The following is a 22,216-nucleotide window of genomic DNA, read 5'->3' as shown; positions in this document are numbered from 1 at the left end:
CAACTACCAACATCAACGACTTTAATACGTTTCACAACCACACCAGACGGCGGCTCGCGGGTTATCTCATATATCATTATATCATACCATTCATTTCATTTAAATACGGCCCATCTGTGTTATATGGATAACCTGGGGTGGGTGGGATGGGGGGGGGGGGGGGAGACGCCGTGGTAGGGTGCAATTTGGGTGCGATAGGGCATTGGCCAGTAGGGATGCCTGTTAGGAGGCCCCCCCCCCCCCCCCCGGATCGCCCCCCCCCATGGAAATCCGGACTTACCTTATTGGGCCCCCGCCTGTTGGAGCGCCGGACTGCTCGGTGGCGCTGGGTTCCCCCCTTTGCGAATCCTTTTACCTCTAGGGTTAAAGTTACATAATTATACTAAGAAATTATAATTAATTATATATATATATATGTATAATATATATGTATGTATAGATATTATTAGTAAATGTATAAGTATAGTTTATATTATTTTTTGAACAGCCCGATTGAAAATATAATTATAATTATGCACCTACTAACTATATTATAAAATAATAGAATGGTATAGGGTTAACTATAATTATGGTGCTTTATATTAATATAAATATAAACATATATAATGGTAGATCCCAAATTATTTTTAACTTTGGCTTTGTTTTTAAGTGGTCATACCACACTATTAAAAATTGCCCCATTCACCCTTCTCACACACTCCCCCCCCCCCGGAGTCGGTCACTGGCGTAGTCAGAGGCTGAATCCGGGGTGGGCGTGCCTGAACCCTTGTGGATAGGGGCACGTAAAAAGAGTTTCCCTGTTCCCTGTAATAAAACAACTTTCAGGAGTCACGTTAGTGTACGATGACTGCTACCAATTTAATTATTACTAACATGCAAAATACAATACGGCCAGTTTGTCCGTAAAACTCTGTTCCATTTGCAGGGGTCTCATGCATGAACCGAGAAAATCGAAAGTCTCTAACAACTCATTGTCCCGGACTATATATGTCAAGACTTTGGCCGTCATCAGTTTTCTATGCATGGACCCGACGTGCGACTACGACAACGAAGTTCGAGACTTTAGCACGATTGTCACAGCGTTCGCTGTATTTCTATTTATAAAGTAGGAAATCCCAAGAATTTTCTTGCACTGAAACACTCCAATATATAAACTATAACATTGCAAGAAATAATAGAAAACGTTTTTGACATCACACTGATTTTCTATTTATAATGGAACTACTAATGGAATCAGGTGGTAGACGGGAGTCACAGGCCCCCGATTCCTATTGACATGTAGTTGATAAATGATATACTGGTACAATAGAAAATTATGATATATTTGATCGACATTATATACGTCCCATTGGCGGGCCCAGAGGGCTTCCGTTTTAAGTGCCCTTTTTAAATTCATCACCCACAATGCACAACACTCAACTGTTATGAAAACACGTCTCTGGGTATCTCTATTTCAACAATTTCCGATGAACATGTCCCCAAACCCGCATAAAGATCTTGCACTCTTTGGGAGGTCGGATAATTTGCCTTTTACAAAATGCTGGATCTGCCCATGCGTCCAAAATGTGGGTATAAATTCAGTTAAACCTAATCGCAAGTCTATAAAACACATCAGTGCAACGTCAGCTATACTGAATGTAACCGGTTGTCAGAGACTACTGTATTTACGCCTGGGTTGTAGCAGGTCCAAAATTCAAGCGATTTCGTCCCTCCAGTAGTCCCAGACTTTGGCTTGTCTTCATTCATGCATTCTGACTTTCACGTGAAAGTTTCAGCGTTCGCAAATAGTCCGAGACAACGTCATTGTCTCGATTCATGCATTAGACCCCAGGACACTGTCCAGAGCATACAACTCAAGCACAGCAGAACTTTGTCCCTGTTAAATTCAAGCCCCGACAGGTTACCACAAAATATAGACAGGTATGGCAGGGGCGCAGAAATATATTTCATAGTGCTGCACCGATAAACCAGTATACCGCGATAATTGATCAGCTCGATACAAACCACAGTAGTTTGGCGTATCGCAATTTTTACACACAATTTTTTCCTCGTATCTTATTTGACTTGATATTGGCAAACAAACAAACAAAAAAACCCATCATTTTATTAATTGGTGATGACAGGAAATGTAACAATCACGTCAAGCGTATTCGGCTTACTTGTTGGCATACAAAGTGATAGGTCTGTTATACTTGGTTCTAACTTCTAAACAAAATGTGTTGAAAGTCCAATAAAAATAACCAGTTAACGATAATTACAAATAAATGTTTTGTTATTTACACATTATTATTCATTGTTCATTTATGTTGAAATACGACTACGGCTATCATCTTCAAAGAAATAAACCAACAAGTGAGAATCGCATTTCACTGTTTATCCCTGAACTTGGAATACTTCGGCTGATCGTTCAAAACACCTCTGCCAATAACCTCTGGTTCGGTTGATCTGCCGAAACATTGCAACTCAATACGTACATTTCCGTGTCAAGTGAGCAGTAACGGAAAAGCCCGATAGTAAGGATTTCTAAATGTGACAATTTATAAATAATTTGACACCCTCACACCGGTTTTCTTGTAAACTAGTATTGTGTTAAAAAATAAAAATGACCAAGAACATTATGTTACTAATTAATGCCTTCTGCTTTCATTAAAAAATTTAAAAAATATATTAAATTTAAATAATATCAACTATATCGCAATATATTGCAATACAGTTTTGACCATATCGTGGCACCCCTAATATTTCATTAGTCCACCGGACCTGGGCCCATGCTTATAAAACGTAAAGTCTAGACTTTAATAAAGTCCAGACTTTAACGTAATGCTATTTGAATGGCGTTGCCATGACGTTAAAGTCTGGACTTTATTACAGTCTAGACTTTAAGGTTTATAAGCACGGGGCCAGAACAAATTAAAATTTATTAGCCCGCCAGAATGTCTTGTTTTTTTTTTGGCAAAAACGCAAAATGGGTTATGCAAAACTAGACTTGTGTCGAATGAAATGATTGGTCGTGCAATTTTCAGTCATAAGTTACGGTAACATTCATTTTTTTTTAATAATCATGAAGTACCGGTTTAATAACTTTAAAGCAGGCCTCTAAAAATTGTGAGAGCAATAGTTTTGTTCACATGTTGCTCGTGTAAAAATAGATTGCATAACCTATTTTTTGTTTGCACATTTAATCAAGTACATCATTTACATGATCATGATGGGTTACCACTGGCATAGAAAGCTGGGGCCAAGGGGGCATATGCAAATGCTGGTCAACTCGCCTCAAAGCCAACTCGACCCCTACCAACTCACCCCAGCGTTTGGTCAACTCAGCCCAAACTTTACTTTCCATAAATAATTGTGACGAAATTAAAAATGGACATCTGCAACTTTGGTGTCATTTTATTTATTAATATTAATGTGAAACTCCACTATTACAACCACTTGTTAAAATGTTTTTATATTGGGGAGACAGAAGTACACAGGTAATGTCGACATGCCAGGCATTACTGTGCTTTATATTTAGCAACAATTTATAAAGTTGGAAAGGCAGGCAAACATAGCACATGTACATAGTCTGGGCGTAGACTGGGATGGGGGTGTTACCTTGAAGGGGAATTTATACGAATAGCATGTGTGTGTAGCTGAACATTTCTAGATAAAGGGTCCGCTTGTTGATCGCTCCAACTCATGGGCAAAATTGTGTTTTAGCCTGTTTTCTTAACGTACCCATAGTTTGTCCCATCCACCTATAAATGATTTTTGTAAATAATTTTAGTTTGGTTAGTCATAAGAAAAACAGTAAACATGTTTTGAAAATAACGAAAATATACTATTTGTGTGTGCAATTTTGAAAACAATCAACTGAGAAATAAATTACCTGTAGTACATTTCATAGTATGAAAAAAGGCGTTCCCTGTGGGAAGGACAGTACATTCCAGGTAAATTAAGTCAGGGTTAGTGTTTAACTCGGAAATAAAGAGTACAGAGCTGAATCTTTCTGGATTGTTACAGAATATTATTATCAATAACATACAAAAGTCCACAAAGTTTGTCCCTTATACCTTTAAAGGAATGATCAGGCAAGGCTTTTGGACTGACTGGTGTGCATATTCAACAATATATAATGCACATTATTGCTTAAAGGCACACAGTCACAGATTTAGTGGGCCTTACTTCTCTAAATATGGATTATAAATGGAAATTACATTCATTTGGTATACCAAACCTCATCATTGTATCATCCAAAACATTTTAATTAAAACACGATCGAGGGAATTCCATGACATGCTTCATTTTTAAAATGTTGAACTCCTCTTGTGAAATGTCCTGTGATTTGTGATAAATGTGAGTGTCTTGGTTTCATCTGGGTAGTAAAAATATGCAATTTTATTTCATCTAGTACCACTGTATCAAGTAGCCTTGTGCTTGGAACATGTATGGGGTACATGTAAAAATAAGTACTTGAATTTTGTGTGGAACTAGGGTAGTCATAGACGCTACCCGTTATCTCAGAAATGAGCAGCTTGACCCACAATATTTTCTGGTTCACTTCAAGGGTGAGGGTTGGTAGTATTTATATCTGTGGCGTTTATGTCGATTGATACGCTGCAGGTAGGAGTTTTAGCCACATGTTACTATTGTCGTTTATGGGATTTGATTTGGTAGTATACACCCTATAGCACATATTTAGTGCATAATAAAAAAACATGATTTTGTCATTTTATTTAATTAAACTATATTGGTTGATTAATTCGCCATCACTTGACCATGCAAGGTCACAATGACCTTGACCATGACAATAATCACTGTAGGCCTACATGGCTCTGAATGGAGTTTGAATCAAAGTTAGCACTAAGGAAAAGTTGATTTTGGCCTATAATTCATACTATAAAGATTTGAATAATTTCGTTTTGCATGGTATTTGACTGGCCATATACAACTGTTCTTAAATATGGTATTATATATAGGCAACCTGAACTAAGATTTTAATAGCAATTTATTTTTATATTAAAAATAGCATGTGCCAATAGTGGGTTAATGTCTTTAGTTTCCATTAATAATTAACATAAGTAATTTTTCATACATGTATGAAATTCTGAAAACTTAAATTTGTAAAGAACTTGATTTTTATTGTCATTTTGACATATTTATAGGGTGCTAAGTTATATTTTAGACAAATTTGTAGTTTTATGCAAAATTTTAAGTAAATTTGAAGAAAAACTTTACCAAAAACATAATTAAATTTGTGTGTTCAATTATTGTGCCTCCTTCTGTTCTTATTTATCCACAACAATAAGCTTGTTAAACATATATTTAGATCTCCAGATAAAAAATTTTTTTTTTAATAATCACTTAGTTTGCTCTCATGAAGAGCATTTTAAGTTTATACTAGATTCAGAACCAATTTTTTTCAGATTTAAGTTGATAATTTATTTTATTGTTAAAGCTGTATTACCCAATGTTACTAGCTAAATAAAATGATGGATTACAGATTGTAGGAATACATCCAATATACACATTGTATTCTTCTAGATTAGAAAATAATGCAAGAAAATAGATGTTCGGATAATTATATGTCATTTAAAAAAAAAAACATTCAGTAATTAATCAAAAATAAATGTGTGGAAGCTGGATGATAATTCCACATATCACAACTATTAAAACCTCCAACTACAGTAAGCTATAAATAAAATATAGTCAGGAATATTGGTGGCTGCCAATGGTTTTGATGGTTCATTATGAAAATCAGCATGGCCGATGGATTTGAAATTCCCACATCTGGTAACTTGAAGAAACCCACACCCAGCATACAGGATTTTCTCCCAACACTAATGTTCAGGACTTTTTAAGTCATTACTTCATACAGGTACAGTCATGTTGGTCTTTCCTTCCTCAGACAGTGTATTTTTTTTAATACTAGTACTTGTATTTCTTTGATGTGCCTGTTAAGGTCTTCATAATCTAGGGGTCAGTCAAGTGCATGTGTTTTAATGGAATTCTTTAAAAGGATAGGTGTACTCTGACTATCTTTGTTGTCTCTACACATTTACCTGAGTAAATGGCAGTAAATATCTTCAGGAGTTTTATTTTAAAACATTTTGTTGTTTAATGACATATTGCATTTGTACAAAACTGTGCAATATATATGTCTTATGAGGTGTATATTATATTAGGCTGGACTGTAGAAACAACAGTTTCAGTGAGGTTGTCAGTTTATGTCAGAATACATCAGGTCCTGGTTGTCATAAAGACACACAACTGGACACTTTTTGAAAAATGTATGTTATCAGTACAGGCAGTACTAAACCAAATAACTTCCGGCTGGGTCAAAGTTGGAGGTGCACCCAACTTTTGATAGAGAAGTGAACACCACAAGTCCTGCGATTTGTGATAAATGCGAGTGTGTTGGTTGTAAACAAAAATAGTTTCATCTGGGTAAAAAAATATGCAATTTTATTTCATCTGGTACCACTGTGTTAGGTAGCCTTGTGCTTGAAACATGTATGGGGTACCTGTACTCAAATTTTGTGCAGAACTAGGGTAGCTGTTACAGCATATTTTGCATAAAAATGAACTTCACATGGTGGAAAATGACTGTGTTTGTGATCCAGATGTTTAGATTTTTTCGCGTACGATTTACCTATAGATGCAAAGGCCTAACTAGTCAGGATTGTTGATGTTTAATATGCTTCTGTTACTAAAATAAATGAATGTACATGCTTATCATTCAGTACATTTTAATTAATTTTTAGTAACTTATTTTCATTGTGTGTTTCTTTTCTTTCTATTTACCATACGTCGCAGAGGACAGTCAAGTGATCTCGTTGCACGAGCTTGGTAAATCATTTTGACACTGCGGTTATTCAAGGGATGCCAGTCATTTGACTCAAAAATAATAAGTCACACCTCTGCTCTCGAAGTAGCCATTATTTTTCTCTGAATTATGGACTGTCGACATAATTCAATTATTTTTTATAAAATATCAATAATAAGTGGGATATAGTGGTTATGTAGATGGTTCAATAAAGTGCTTTTAGGTACAAATCAAATGTATATATTTTCAGATAATACCTTGTTGGTAATTAATTAGGTCAACCATCAGTGACTGAGCAACTTCAAACTATTGTTATATTTAAAGGCGCTCAATCATGGATTTAGTGGGCCTTATTTCTCTAAATATGGATTATAAATAAAAATTACATTCATTTGGAATACCAAACCTATTTACTGTATGATCCAAAACATTTTAATTGAACTACGATCGAGGAAATTCCATGACACGATTCATTTTTAAAAGTTAGAACTCTTCATGTTTATACGTTAAAATATTACGGCAAGACTCGTAGTGATGAGGCTATATATACGACAACCGCGTAATGTATTTTTGGATTTTATATAAATGACTGCCGTGTATAGAGACTTGGCAAATGGGGGCCAGCTATATATATGGCAAATAATAAAAAATATATTATTAATTTCATAACGAAAATAATTGCGACTACACTGAAATAAAATATACTACTCAAAAGAATTTAAGGGTCAAAAATTTATAACCAAATAACTTTCAGAGTGTATTAGATTGATGATGTAAACTACACCAAATTTTTTATTTATTGTTCCATATTTACAAAAAACCACAAATAAACGTCACTGTATACAAGAAAGTCACATGACATGCTGTCAAAGTTGAAGGTTGTCAAACACGGATTTTACACATTAGAACATTCGTTTAATAGTGTGTGAATCCACCCCTGGCGCGAATACACTCGACACATCGTTGCCTCATGCTGTTGATCAGATGTCTGAAAGAACTCTTGGGGAATGGCCTGCCACTCTGCCATAAGATTGACCCAGATCATGAAGGTTGGCCGGAGGGGCATGGGTTATCCCCGAACTCTCACTGCCTAATTCGTCCCAGGCGTGCTCTATTGGGCCAAGTCAGGGGCGAATATGCTGGCCAATCCATCCTGGCGATACCTTGTTGTCTGAGAAAGTCCATTACCACCCTGGCGCTGTGGGTTCTGGCATTTGTCATCCTGCAGAACTGCCCCGCCGCCAATCTGCTGAAGGCCTGGGAGAACCAACGGCCGGATAAATCTCATTCAGATAGCGGATTCCATTCAGATTGCCATCCACCACATAGAGGGGGGTCCTGTGGTGGATAGAGATGCCGCTCTACACCATGACGCTGCCACCACCGAACTGGTGACGTTGTCTAACGTTAACGTCAGCGAAGCGCTCCCCAGGACGTCTGTAGACACGAACCCGACCGTCGTTGAACTGGAGACTAAACCTGGACTCATCAGTGAACATCACTCGACCCCACTGAACACGTTGCCACCGCAGATGAAGCGTGCACCAGTGACGTCTGGCCATTCTGTGACGTGGTAGGAGTGGTGGTCGAACAGCCTGGCGACAGCAGCGTAGATTATTGGCTCTCAGACGATTGCGTATGGTTTGATCAGACACTCGAGTTCCAGTCACAGTCCGCAGATTGTCACGTAATTGGCGTGCAGTGGTTGTGCATTGACGTAGAGCCATATTGGTGATGTAGCGGTCCTCTCTATTTGTAGTGCTTCAGGGTCTTCCCGAACGTGGACGATTTCGAACAAAATTCGTTGCTTGGCACCGTTGCCACAGTCGGCCAACGACACTCTGACTGACATCAAGTCTCAGAGCAACATTTCTTTGTGTATTGCCATCCTGAAGCCAAGCAATTTAGCCCTTCCTCGATCTTCGATAGTCAGTTGAAGTCGTACCATTGTCGAATTTGGAGTGTGCACCGTACACAAACGCAAGCTCCAATTATACGGAAATTCAGCATTGGGAACATGGAATACACGTACAAAGCGTGCAAATGAAGCACTTTGTGAAAAAGCAAGTTATGGGCACTTAGCAGACCTTTCGCTTTCGCCCTAATTTACGTGCAAATGTAAGCATGTTTTCGCCATTAGAACTAGTCGACAGTGTCAATGACAGTGGATTTTAATTCATTTATGGGTTGCTTAGACCCACTTTCGTCAAAATGGAACAATACCATGCGTGACATTATGGTCTAGCTAATATAAATGACATTCAGAAAATAATGTCGAAAATATCGTCTGACCCTTAAATTCTTTTGAGTAGTATAATAAAACTTTCAGAACATTAACTCACCATTTATTATTATTATTAAATTATTTTGACTGGTTCGCAAAGTGGTCATTCGGTTTAATGTATAGCGTAAAAAAACCCATAGTGTACTGTCGCATGTTTTGTTGTCCAAAGGTTGTCTTAATTATTACCAATCTGGCATGATTCTACAAGTAAGGTTTTGATTGGTCGAATGAAAGGTCAACTGGACATGAGCTCCAACGGACTGCTGTTAGATCCACATGTAATAGTGGAGCTAATTTTAATCAGATTGAATTATTACTCAACCCAGTTGAATCCAGTTCTACGTGCAGGGACATTCAGCCTGGCACATATCACGTTAATCTTGCATTTTTATAGCCAAAACTCCCCCAGATAAAACACTGCCCCCTCCACCACAAAAAGGTAGTAGTATGGTAGTAATAATAATAATAATAATAATAATAATAGTGTATTATTTTTAATATTTTTTTTTTTTATTATTATTTACTTTGCTAGTACTGTACGGGCAATATTACGCTATTCATGTCAGTGGAAAACATACACAAAAGGATCCGCTAAATTCATGTACTCCCCTGATGGTTCGGTAATATAGATTAATCAAATACTTATTTACCGCCTATATACATTTTTGCTGTGAATATAGCCAGCCCTCGTTAGCGGAGGCTATATACACAGCCTTCGTATATATATATATATATAGTCACATCGTATATAAATAAACATCGTTTAGTTCAGCGTATTCTGTAAAAATGTAACAATTCCTATCCCAAGTCAGCTGTTATGGCATATTTTGCATAATAATGAATTTGACATGGTGGAAAATGGAGGTGTTCGTGATCCAGATGTTGAGTTTTTCACATACGACTAACGATAAATTTATCTATAGATGCAATCTATTGTTGTTTTTCTATTTACCCTACGTCGCATAGGACGGTCAAGCGCTCTCGTTACACGAGCTTGGTAAATTGTTTTGACACTGCGGTTATTCGGGGAATGCCCATAACGTGACTCAAAATAATATGTCACACCTCTGCTCTCCAAATAGCCGTTATTTTTCTCATAATTATGGACTGTACCCATAATTGAATTATTTTTATAAAATATCAATAATAAGTGTGATATGGTGGTTATATAGATGGTTCAATAAAGTACTTTAAGGTACAAATCAAATGTATATATTGTCATATAATACCTTGTTGGGTCATTAATTAGGTCAACCATCTGTGAGAGAGTGTGTTTAATTAATAAAACGGTAATGACACAAGTTGACTAAACAGTGTGGGGTGAGTTGACCAATGGCTGGGGTGAGTTGACCAATGACTGGGTAGAGTTGGTTATGGGAAGAGTTTAGTTGCTCCCACATGCAACTCCCCCCCCCCCCCCCCCCCCCCCCCCCCCCCACTTTTTAGCAGCAGCAGTGGTTTTTATATATTTATACATGTACATATATGTATGTGTGTGTGTGTGTGTGTGCTCCCCCACACTTTTTGGCACCTTCCTGCAATGGAAAGAGTTCGACCCATACCCCTCTATATCAAAGTCTCTAAGACTAACCCTAAGCCTAACCTTAAAACTTACCCCAGCGTTCGAAATAAGCACTTGTTCATTTGTCCTGACAAGTGGAAATTTACTCGTACAAGCATAATGTACCTTAGTGGTTATCTGTTGAACAAGTAAATTTTTTGTTTTTTACAAAGCAGTATCATAATATTTAGCAGTTGTTGTACCACACAAAATCAGCAGCGTCGCATCGCAAAATGTCATACAAATATCGTGGTTTGAGTTAAATAAACATGGTCTTGATAACATAATAATCTTAGCTCATAAATAAATTGGAATACCTTGGAGCTGTAGCTGCGATTGAGTTCCGAATTCCCCACTCAGAACATCTCGGCTGACAAATAATTTATTTGATTGAAACATTATATTCGATACCATTCGTATTTAAAAAAAGGAAAAAAAAGTTTATTGTTTTGTTTAAGTTTAAAACGAAGTAGTTTACCACAAATGTGAAAGTCAGTGTTTCTCTGATTTTTGTTAATTACTGATTACATCATCGGTAATATGATAAAATGAAAACCTGTTAGACGGGTTAATCTAAGAATAAAAATATATTAGTCAACAATTATTATTTTATTATTTAGGTGTAACTTATATCTATCTATATGTCTGCAGTGAATTTTATGAAATATGTTACTTAAAAATAATTTTGTATGACAAAACAAAATTATAATCGATAAACTAACCTGTGAAAAGGCGGGATAATCCCGATTACGTGGTTTCTTGTTGATTTGTTATTAGGTCTTACTACACAGATGTCATCCGCCATTGAAACCCATGTTAAATTGCCCAACTTCAAACGAAGATTGCCAATAGAACAGGTTCTCGTTGCCACTAACAACATACACCATTGCAAACATACATTATAAAAGTATTTTCACTCCAAAATTGAGAACATTTCCATCTTAGTTTTTTGTATATGACCGCATCTGGTTGTAGTACCGGTCCGAACAGGTAGTTCATTAACCGATTCACTCCGGCTGTCTCTTGCACTATATACCCATGTCCCAAAAGGTTGATGCACAACATTACAAAATAACATAGGCAAAATACAGCCAGAAGGCTTACCATTAAACATACATATTGTTTTAATTCTTCACCATTTCCTAAAAGTGATTATGTGAACCATAACGTGTCACAATTAGGAACTATAGTGGACCGTGATGAATGAACTCTCACCCGGAAGTGATCTGTGTAGTGAGACCTTAGAACATGTCTGGAAATAAAAGGCCCGGACAATAAAATTGAAAATATGACTTGTCTCCCTACCACAAAGGTTGTGTCCACCCACCACTCCAGATATCGTTTCTACGAGCCTAAATGAGTGTCTAGTCATGGACGTTACCCGGTACAAATGTGTCATTTGCCAAGCTTTAGTAATCACAAACTTAACATTAAGAGTAAATATTTCTGAAGCAGTGTGATGCAGTATGTTTTAAAATGCATACTTACATGTAAGTCTTTTTTTTTTTTTTTTAAACCATATCATGCACATGCTTATACTGTTACTAGAATTCATTCATGTTTTCCCTGGGAAAGATTTCCCCCCCATGTCTATTAATGGACCCGAAGAAGTCCTACAAGTTGCAAATGGCTCAACGACCAACACATCCTTTAACATGAAAGTTTAGGCCCATCTTTCAAAACTGGGACGAATCATCTAGTTCCATTGTGTTTATTTAATGTAAATTGTGCCTCTGAAACCACACTGACCCACAGTTAGCAGTCATTTATTGCAGAATATTACCTTGGACGAGACTCCGGGTTAGTTCAATAGTTGTCACTATGGTACCTTCACTTCAGCTGATGTTGCGTTTTTAAAAAATGTCAATTAATTAAAGGGACATTCCTGACTTTAAAGCTAATAAAATAGACAGTAATATGGATTAGTAAACTCACCTGTAATACATTTGTGTAAAAAAATCAATGAAAAGTGCGAAATTGAAATACTTACATAGAACAATACTTTCGGGATTCCCCATGACACGATTATTTGAAATCCTCGCGGAAAGGTGAAGGTCAGAGGTCGCAGTGATGACGAGAACACAAATTTCCCACAATGCAATATTCAACATGGCTTCGGCGAGTACACGTTTTTGGGATGCAGTCGATTCGTCCACTGGACAATTTGTCCACGGACGATTCGTCCACTGAGTAACTCAAGATGATTCGTCCACTACAAAAAATCAGTTCCGGACTATTCGTCCACTGGGTTTTTATTTCCCCAGTACATTTCCATGGGTGAAAGTTTTCCGGCATATGCCGGATTTTCCGCTTTTTCTGGGTCTCTAAGGGTCGTTTTTCCAAATCGTGTAAATCCGTCGAGATTTTCATAGGGGGGTGGGTAGGTGTTATGACCCAACTTCTCCGATTGTTGATAGATGATTACTCCAAAGTTCAACAAAAAGTTTGATTCTACAACCTAGTTTTAGCAATGATTCAATCCGAGAAAGTTCCCCGATCTAGCAAATGCACATTTCAGTAAGTGCAGGTTTTTTTTTTGGGGGGGGGGGGGGGGGGGGGGGGTTACGGGAGATCGCCGATCCTTTCCTTCGATTCCGACAAAACTGACTCAATACGATCACCAGTCAACGGAAACACAAAATCGCAGTACGTGAAACCAGATCCGGAAAGTTGAATCAAGTCGCGTCTAAAACGAACACACTTTGTTTGAATGACATTTGTTGTTTTGTTGAATTGTTTTTTAATGTACATTTAATTATATTGGAATTGAAGACGAGTTTTTATTTTATTTCGAGGTTATTAGGCATATGGGGATAACATGTGACGGGGGAGGGTACAATGGATATAATGTACGCCATTGAAGGAGAACATGGCATGGGGGGGGGTGAGGGGGTAATAAAGTCTTCCAACGCGGAGGCTTGCATTACCTATTTACCACATCGTGACATGCGAGATAATGTACGAGCGAGTGGATGAATCGTCCGGGGCATGATAATGAATACAAACAGTTAATAAAAAATGGATATTAATGTTGAATTCTAACTCTATTTTACTTTTTGGGTTATAGTATACCACAAAATAATGTTAAGAAACGATTACAATGTCAAAGAAATAACTATTAATATGTATGAAAAAAATGCAGTCATCGAGTAGACCAATCGTCTGTGGACGAACCGTATGGAAAGCACGTTTTTAATGTTATTTTTTTTTTTAATATTGACGTTTTGCATTGATTACCAACGACTTTCCATTTGTTTCCTACAAGTCAGTAGTATTACAAAAAAAAATTCCGTTAAACTAAGCGATACGAATGGACGCATTTTAAACAAAACAAGTAGAAATGATGCCGATAACAATTCCAAGATTTCATAATAATGTTCTTTTTTTCCTTCTTTTTTTTCAACTTCAACAACTTTTTGATCTTGTCTCTTTTCTATTGCCTTCGGCTTGGCAAGCCTTCTGATCGTTCTAGCATTTAGGGTTAGGGTCACTTGTACTTATAGCTATAGAGATCTATAGATGTTGGAAAGATCGGAACTTTGTCCATTAGTCAACTCGCCCCAACCCAAGCATTATACTCATAATACTGTGATGGTGCAATTTTATGGGTATCTGGTCGTTTCGGCCGGTTGCTAGTCACTTCGTACCTTGGTCCTTTCGTACCATAGTCATTTCGTAGCTTGGTTCTTTTGTACCATAGTCATTTTGTACCTAATTTGGTCCTTTCGTACCATTGCAAAATTATACGTCATATCGTACCCAATCTAATATAAGATGCAAACTCCACCTGCAACTGACTTTATAAATCATTAAATATTTAATTTTATCCCTAAAAAATTATCATTTCGTACCATACACTGAAACAAATTTGTTGTTAATTTAAGGGCGTTTCTGATCAGCAAAAACAAAAAAAATATTGTCATTGTGTATAAGTAATAAACATGAGCAATTGGCTGATTTGGTAATTGATAGGGTAGTCAATGTTTTCAGTGGTTGTTATTGTTTATTTCTTAAATAAGATAATAAGTAATAATAAGTAATATTTGACCTTTTCAGCTGGTAACTGAAAAAAATTGTTCATATTTATTTATTTATTTATTATTATTAGCATATTTATTAATTATGAATGTAAAAAAAAGCACACTTTGGTCAATTGGAGCCAATTTCAGAAAACATCGAAGTTGGCCGTTAGTAGTACATGCCAAATACGGCTCTTGTCAGGTCAAATGGAAATAACAGTTGACAGGTGTTATGGTAAATCAATAACGATATGCTGCACAATAATGTGTTCTGATTTTCAAACTGTCAAAGTAAATTTAAAAAAAACAAAAAAACAACACTGCTTTTATGCTATGGTCGATTCGTTTTTAATATACTGGTATGAAATGACTATGGTATGGAAAGACTTCTCACAATGGTACGAAATAACTAAGGTACGAAATGACTTTTTGCAATGGTACGAAATGACTAGGTACTAGGGAAACATAAATCGATACGTACGAAAAAATATTTGGCAAAAATGCATATTGAGCTACTACGAACATTTGGGGGACCAAAAACACATTGGATATACAGATATAAATATTCTGGACAAGGAAATGTAAGTAAATTGTTATTCTAACAATTAAAAAAGGTTTTATTAGCCGGAAACTTTATAGCATTGCAACAAACTGAGGAATGTCCCTTTAAGCAACCAAAGTTAAATGGAAGTTTATTTTGAAGTAAGTATACATTAGTCAGTATGTTTACTACTCGCTTTGTTATTATAAAGTTATTCAATTTGAGAAAGATTGGAATTCGTTTTCATCTCGTAGACCATTTCGCAGTGACCGGACAATCATGCATTTTATTTTTAGTTGTTAATTCTTCGGCTTAGATTTGTGGAAATATATCGACTGTATTTCATTTTCAAATGAAATTGCAACTTGTTTGATGATGAAAACACACCTCACCTCCCAAGACATGTGCTTATAAATTATTGCATTATTTTATCCACATTTGATTGTATGGAAGGACTTTCCTTTGGCACTGTCACTAACCCTAACTCTTAACTCTATTTTAAGTATTTATGATAAGTATTTATAATGTTCTTTATATGTGACAGTGCCAAAGGAAAGTTCTACCGATTGTATTTATAGTGTGATTACTTTTTGCATAATTAATGGTGAACAGAATACAACAAATACTTTTACCTCAATCCAAACCCCTGTAAACTGGATTGGCCCAATTTGGCCTATGGGTTTAGGCTAGTTCATCAAGATAAACGTCTCCGGCACGATATTTATTATTGTGATGTTTATTGCTGTGCCGTAACGTTTATCCATTGGATCGAATTTTCCATTTGCAATCACGATTTAATAAAATCAGGCATATGTGCTTTATTTAAGAGCCTCAACACGTACAACAACATATTTTAATAAATTTTAGACAAAAATATTAAGTACAATACCTTTGGTAACCTTTCCAGGATTAGATGTTTGAAGATGACACATTTAAACATTTGAAAGCTATTTTTATCCTAGCACATCGAAAATGCGGAATGAAAATTTTGCAGAACGAGAATTATTCGTATCAAGCATTTTACGTACACCCAGTAAAAAGAAATATTGCGGAACTGAATGGAATTGATTATTAAATTTATTTATTTTGTTATTTTTGTTTCTACATATGTGCTTTGTGTGGGTTGCATTATATGCATTGTTAATAATATTATCACATTAAAGTTTTGGGGTGTATTATTCTTTTTTATTATTATTAAAAAAATAATGATTGTTAGTACAGGTCATTACTTATTTTAAGGCCTTCATTTATTTACTTTTTCCAAAATTATTATTTCCTTTAGTAATTGTTTTTAAATATTATTATTACAGGCCATTGCTTACATGTGTTTCAAAGGTTTTTCTCTTCTTTTTTTCTCTTCTTTTTTGTTTTATTTCATTTCTTTTTTTTAGCTATAATTACTGGTCATTAGTTATTTTAGGAGTTTTATTCAGTTAAATTTAATTGTTATTATTAATTTATTATCAATTAATTGATTTTTAAACAATATTATTCATTAATTAAGTTTATTTATTTATTATTATAAAACGTGATATTCCATTAAATATCTTGGAATAAACTCGTGAACCCGAGACGAATAATAATAAAAATAATCCGATTCCAACAACCGTTTTCAATCACATTTTAAATATGCTCACAATGGCCGGCAGGAATATTCGAGATTTTGTTCGTAACTGAAAATTGGATTAATGCAGGATTACTATTTGGACAAACTGTCTATTTATGCGTAAAACGTGACTCAGGAAGTTTTCTTTATACAGTAAGTGTTTATATTTATTGGTACATCTCATATTTCGCCACGAAATAATTAATTCCATGGTTGTATCGATTCCGCCTGAAATCTGGGCGGAAACTGCACGCTTGTTTTTGCTGTTCAAGTTGTAAACATCGGGTCCAATAAATGTCAAAATGTAAAAAAACGGACCGTAGATGTTTACCTTGGTGAACTAGGTTTAGGCTACTGTTTAGAGGAGATTCATTGCATCATATAAACTTTTACGTACCAGTATATGTAACAGTACATGATTAATACAGGACAGCAGTAAGTACTTAACATTATTTGAACATTTGGTTACTGGCACATTTTCATTTATGACCAAAAAATTATGGTATAATATCCGCCCTGTCCCCTCCATTATTATTTTTAGTTAGGGGTTAGGGTTTAGGGTTTAGGGGTTAGGGTTTAGGGGTTAGGGTTAGGGTTGGGGTTAAGGTTAGGATTAGGGTTAGGGAGGGGGGGACCGGGCGGATATTTTTCCAAAATTATTTCTAGGCCTTCAGCTGAAAGTGAAAGTTGAAAACCAGCGACATGTTCTGAAGGGAATGTGCTTGAGAACAATTATAACTGTTTTTTATTGATACTTTTATATGTACACACTTTTACACTATTATAAAGCAAAATAAAAATCCGTTTACAAAAGAACGATAAGCAGACGACAAAAAAATTATGATGACTGGGTTAACTGCACGACATAAAACAAATCTCACGGAATTTAAAGCACGAATCATCGGAATGGTCATCGACGATATATCACATTACTATTAGGCCAAGGCAATGGCTCGTGTTAACATCGAGTCCTGTTGTGGTCATCCTGGCAACAAACGATGTACTTCTGGATAATAAAAAGCTATGTAATTGTATGATAAAGATGAACAAACCTGGCCAAACATACAAAATATATTGCAATCATCAACCATCATTCCAGATACTTCTCGGGTAGTTTCCGGTCTCACTATTTACAGCCAAGACACCCCAAGATACCCCAAGACACCACCGAGACTCCATAAATATTTTTTAAAAATGAATTAAAATGTACTATTTTATAAAATATTTTGTGGAAAATGACGTAAAAGAATTAATTTTAAGCTTTAATGACCGGAAATACTTAATCGTAGCAAGCAGGTTGTAACATCTCGCGAAATGCGATTTTAAGCTACGCCCTTTTTCGTAAGCCACGCCCCATCTCACAAAGGAGTCTAGTGTTTCCGCGGGAAATAAACATAAATATGAACGAGTAGGCTTAATTCCCTACTATATTGGTAAATTATTCCAAATATAGATCTGTGTTATTGTAACGAGCATTTAATAAAATATTAAGTAATAAAGCGTTTTTCAATGTTTGTTTGTTGTTGTTGTTTTTTATCTGTACTTCGATGTTTTGATGTACCTACGTAGTCCGATACACCTGTCGTCAACTGAGTTTATAACAGATGTATCGGACTACAAACAACGCTGCATTGTTAATCGTTAGTAAACGTGACACAGTATTAATAATACGTGATAATGTAGCCTACTCGAAAGTATTCGTTTCCCCAAAACAAACACAACAAGGCTGGGAAGGGTTCGATGGTTTATTCAAATGGTGACGCTCTATCACACCATACGCGTGGTTTTGTAAAAATAATTTCAAACGATAATTAACAACCTCGACATATATATATATATATATATATATATATATATATATATATATATATATATATATATAAGGAAAAGGCAAGTCGTTGTACCCTGTGTAAGTATGTAACGTGTACTCTGACTGTCTGCACTAGGCGCTGCACGGGCCCTGACTCACAATCACGTGACACCAAATACACATAACCATTGGATAGAACCAACCAATGGCTCGTCCCTAGCCAGTATGGCGAGAAACAACCCTGAAAGGCTTTGTCTAATGCACCAATATGATATTCTCAACGCAGATTAAGAATATCCTATAATAAAATAAATAGAATCCTAAAATAAATATTAATAGTAATAGATAAAATATGTTATTTATATACAAACGGCCAAATATTTATTCCCCGTTAAATAATATAATATATCGCAGTTTTGTTTTTTTAACGCCTGTATCAGATATGTAAACATGAATATATATACAGTATAATATGTAAAAATTAATATATAATCGTGGGTTAATTCATTATCTACCACCTACAGGTAAGATGAGGGAATGGGGTAAAATGACCCAACAACTGACCTAACAATGTGGTATATTATATTACATGCTATTTGGTCAGGTCATAGGGTTTTACGTGCACGTTCAGAACAAGCTGTTGTAGCGCACGCCTGTCATGGGCATAGAGGCCGGCCGTGACAGAAAAGGTGGGGAAGGGAGAGGAGGGATCGCCTGCACTGGCAGGTGCAAGGGAGCACCAGCAGTCCGATCAAGATCGGTAACAGGCGGGGGTGGGTGGTGGTGGTGCTATGGAATTTTGAACGGAGCAGTTAATATGCCAAAGAGAAAAGGTGCGCAGTTTTGATGAGAGTTTTGGCGCGAATTTTGAACGGTCAGCCGAAAACGGAGCTAGTATAAGTTTTGATATTAGCGAGTCAAGAGTAGCTCGTTAATTAGACCTCGGTGTTTGCTGTGGTGTCTCCCTAGGTTGCCCGCTTTTGGTCGTGTCATGACAACCCAGGGGAGATTCGTGCAATTGTGTAGACACTGGCAGGCAAGGCAGCTGTTCCGGGGGTTTTGTCGAGATGATCCAGTTGTTGTTGTGGCCGTTGTTGTTTCCTCCTTTTGTGTCACCAAGTACCGAGTAGACCAGCAGCAGTTTTTGGGATTGGGTAGGGTAGGCTGGTATTCTTTTGTCCAGCTTCCCCTGGGTGCAGTGCAGGTGTGTACTCGGAGCTGGTATTCTTTTGTCCAGCTCCTTATTAGAGTACGTGCTGGGCCATTAAATGGAGGCGGGTGCATTGTTATTAGTCAATGCACCCTATGTACTGATGCGGCGTGCGTGCTATCTGTATGTGAGCCCTATTGATGTTGAGGTTGTTCCTACTGTCCTAAGTCCCTATTCTAGTGATCCAACGGTATTTCAAGAGCCACCCCCCACCCCCCCTATCCTTGGATTATAATTAAATACAAGGGTAGAGGGGGGAGTTATACTAGCCTACCTATCTAATTTGAAGGGTGTTAATTTACCCTTATAGTGTATGTTTTGATTAAAAGCATGGTGCATATATGGTAATTCTAGTTCCCGTCAACAATTCATTGTGTCGAGAGATTGGTTGGTTGATTGATTGATCAACAATTGTATACATGTACACCGGGTTTCATCTCAGAAGTTGTATTGGTTTGGTTTTGTTTGATTCACGCCCCCGAATTTTTGGATACTGATAGTCTTACTTATCACTTCATTGCCAACATTGGTAAGATACATATTATCTAGTTAATAGGCTTACTTGTATTTATCTGGTTGTCTTGTTGTCTGGTTATCTGGTTATCTTTATCTTTTCTGTTTCTGGAACCCTAGTGACTCACCTTATTTGGCTACAATGGAATTGTCATTGGTAACACATGGTGCAAGTGCCGGAAAAAAGTCTGAAGATTATATACAGAATGCTATTTGGCTAATGTCAGGGCTTTATATTGCACCAAAGCTGCACATATACTATATATACTGGGGGTAGTTTTTGAAAAAATTATAAACTTCAGATATAATTTTATCAGGGTAGATTTTTCATTTTATATGCAATGTCAATTTCAGCTAAATAAATGCCTTCTTATGCAGACACTGAAAATTAAATATGAATATGATGGATTAATCCATTATCTAAATGATCAGGGTATATTTACAATTTGTTATTTGTAATTTTCATTTTCTATTTTTGTAAAAGTGGGGCGGGACATAGCCCAGTGGATTAAGCATTCGCTTGATGCGAGGGCGGTCTGGGATCAATCCCCATCGGTGGACCCATTGGGCTATTTCTCGTTCCAGCCAGTGCTCCACAACTGGTGTAACAAAGGCCGTGGTATGTGTCACAGATGGACGAGAGATTGACTGTCAGTAAGACATATTGTCCAAGAAACAAGTCAAACAACAAAATATTTCAACAAATTTATATACACCATATAAATATACAAAATGACGATTTCACTCCAAACACATCACTACCCCAACCTTAAATTAAACCCCCAAAAAACTTATAAGAATTTTTTGTTCTATTTTTATTATTATTATATTTTAATATTTGTGAATAACCGTACTTTATGTTTACTATTAGTGCTAGGAATAGTTCTAGAAAAATGAGACACTTAAGATTTCAATAGGGTGGATTTTACAGTACCTAACTACCGAGGGTACAAGATCATCTACCGAAGGTACTTATCCCAAAATATGGTATATTAATTTACTTATTTGTTAGCTAATATATATTTCAGCTAAGTAAACACCTTCTTATATAAACACTAACAATTAAATATGTATATGATGCATTAATGCATTATCTAAATGATCAGGGTAGATTTCTAAATTATAAAAAATTATTATTATTATTATTATTATTATTATTATCATTATTATTATTATTATTATTATTTTTTTTTTAAATATATGTGAATAACCTTACTGTATGTTTGCTATCAGTGCTAGGGATAGTTCTAGGAAATTGAGACACTTAAGGTTTCAAAAGGGTGGATTTTATAGTACCTAACTACCAGGGATACAAGATCATCCACCGAGGGTACTTTTCCCAAAATATGGTATATTAATTTACTTATTTGTTAGCTAATATATATTTCAGCTAAGTAAACACCTTCTTATGTAGACACTAACAACTAAATAAGCATATGATGGATTAATCCATTATTTAAATGATCAGGGTAAATTTCCATATTATAAGAAATTATTATTATTATTATTATTATTTTATTATTATAATTTAAAAAAATATATATATATGTGAATAACCTTACTGTATGTTTACTATCATCGATGGTAGGGACATTTAAAAAAAAATGAATGTAATATTTCAACTATTATCTAACTTTTCTTTTTTATACACGTAAGGGTGTATATCATCAGTAGATGAATATTTTCATTAGTGGGTGGAGATAAAACTTGAGATTACTTTAAAACATAATTCAGAAACAAAGATTTGTCAAAATGACAGTAAATAATAAGGTATTTATATGTAATGCCTTTAGTCTTATACATGCTGTATAAACTGTGTTAATGGAGATTAAAACCATTACTGGTGAACTACTTATGACATATA

Source organism: Gigantopelta aegis, chromosome 15, assembly GCF_016097555.1.
Source record: "Gigantopelta aegis isolate Gae_Host chromosome 15, Gae_host_genome, whole genome shotgun sequence".
Taxonomy (NCBI): domain Eukaryota; kingdom Metazoa; phylum Mollusca; class Gastropoda; order Neomphalida; family Peltospiridae; genus Gigantopelta; species Gigantopelta aegis.
Note: the sequence above shows the minus strand (reverse complement) of the source record.